The sequence below is a fragment of the Apodemus sylvaticus genome, chromosome 5, assembly GCF_947179515.1.
Source record: "Apodemus sylvaticus chromosome 5, mApoSyl1.1, whole genome shotgun sequence".
NCBI lineage: Eukaryota > Metazoa > Chordata > Mammalia > Rodentia > Muridae > Apodemus > Apodemus sylvaticus.
The window spans coordinates 37,751,174-37,753,318 of NC_067476.1; positions in this window are offsets into that span (position 1 = coordinate 37,751,174).

The following is a 2,145-nucleotide window of genomic DNA, read 5'->3' on the forward strand; positions in this document are numbered from 1 at the left end:
ATTCCCTCCGCACCCCCACCCCCACCCCCAGCCCCACCCCCACCCCTGCCTGCCCTTAGGACAGTGATGGCAGTCTGCACAGACAGCTCTTAATCAAAGAGCCCCTTTTGGGTCCTCACATGTTGAGAAGATTAGGCCTATTTTTAGTTTTCAGGGAACAGAACTGCTAACACAGAAGGTCACGGCCAGCTGCTCCATGACAATGATGGTTTACATCCCCTTAAGAGAGAGGAGGCAGAAAACAGGAAAGGCCAGGATGGTTTTAAAACTGCCTGCTGCCTCATGGCCATAAAAACAGAAGAAAGCCTGGGAGAAAATACTACAGTTGAATAAAATTATTCAGATATGGCTGGCCAATGTATGCTTCTGTCTATGTGTCTTTGATTCTTAAGGCATATATTAATTTACTTATTTATGTAAGAGTAAGGAGTTAGAAGAAAATAGGAGCTACATTGTACATAATGGGAGGAAAACTTAAGGAGAGGGAGGGGCACTCATGGCATGGTAATGAAGCAAAGACTTGAAAATGGTGTCACGACCTCGTACTGAACACTAGGAAGAAGGAAAGTAAGAAAAATACCAAGCAAAGAGAAACTGATTTGAAGTGTACTTAATAAATGGGGGAGAAGGAGGGGAAAAGAAAAGAAGGGAGAGCAGAGGAAAAGGGGAGGGGAGGGAGATGAAATGTAATTTGTCATTTCTTAGGAAATGAGAAGTAGGCTGGGTGGGATATTGGTATTTTGTGTTTGGAAGTGAGGTAGAAACCTGCATTGTGGCTGCACATAAGACAGGATCACCCTGAGATCAAAGGGTGATCAAACGCCAGCCCATTTCAAATTCAGGTAAGTCAAGAGTTTTCTTACTCAGGCAAAGCCTTCTAGGCTAAAACAAAGTCCCACCAAATAAACACTCAGGCCAGAGTTGTGAATTGCGAGTGGGGCTGACTTAGAGCGAAACGGGGAGAGCTGAGTGAATTTGTTCTCCAGTCACTTCGCTTCGTTTCAAGCCTGAATTCAAAAGCTGTGGGAATGTACTCCTGCAAACCTGGAAATCTGATTGCAAAAGATAGAGGTTAATTTGATTCCCAAGTTACTACCATAGAAATTTCAAGCCCACGAATGTAGCCTAACAGCTAGGCAGAGCAAATTCTACCCAGAGAGAAATCAGTTCTAGACTAAGGCACCTGGACCGTGAGTCTACAGGTAAACTTGCTAAATTTTACTTTTTATCAAGCACGGTTTCTATTCTATCATAAAGTCTATTTTTGCAAACAGTTCACACAGTTCTGATGGATCTCAACAACCTAGTGAACACAAAGTGTTAATGATGCTTTCAGTGCTGTCTAAATTGAACCTAGAGGGGATGCTGATTGGGTGGAGTAAAAGTCCTTTCAAATTATTGTCCTTATTGCTCTGTAGAGCCTCGCAGACATGCCCATGACATTATACAAGCATTTATGGGAAACCGATTATGTCAACTATTTGCCCAAATGGGGGACGAAAAGGAATGTATGGGGTGATCTCCATAAAGAGCTTGAAACCAGGCACAGCTAAGGAGAGCCCAATCCTAGTTTAATTAACCCATACTGTTTGAATTAAACAAAAACCACTCTCAGCATTATTTCCTGACTTATCCTAGGGGTGAGCTAAATGTTTACGTGTGTTGTAAAGATCATATTCTCCTTACTAGTTTTTTCTTTCACCTGAGAATTCCCATCAGCATTGAAATTGGAAACATATTTTGTGGTTTCTTAAAAATTTCCCTGACTTCAGCATGTTAAAAAGAATACCCAAAAGGCAGGTTTGTTTTTTTCCCATACTATATCCCAACTCTTTCTTCCCCTCCTTCTTCAGAGGAAAAAAAAATCTTATAACTGTAAACTGGTCTCCTGCTTGGTTTAATTTTCTTTGCCAAAACAGTGACCATTGTCAAAAGCCTGCATCTCCATGGCAACTGTTTCCTTGGCCATAGACAAAGGTCTGCCTATAACACAATGCCATGTGAGTGTCTGAGTTTGTAGAGCCCCGTTTAAAATCACAGTTCAAGGGTATAATGTAGATTTTATATTATTTCTGCCTGTCTGCTGCAGCTGGTAGGCCTTCATTCTAAAATGATATTTTTTTCAAATGAAGGAGCAGAAAACAG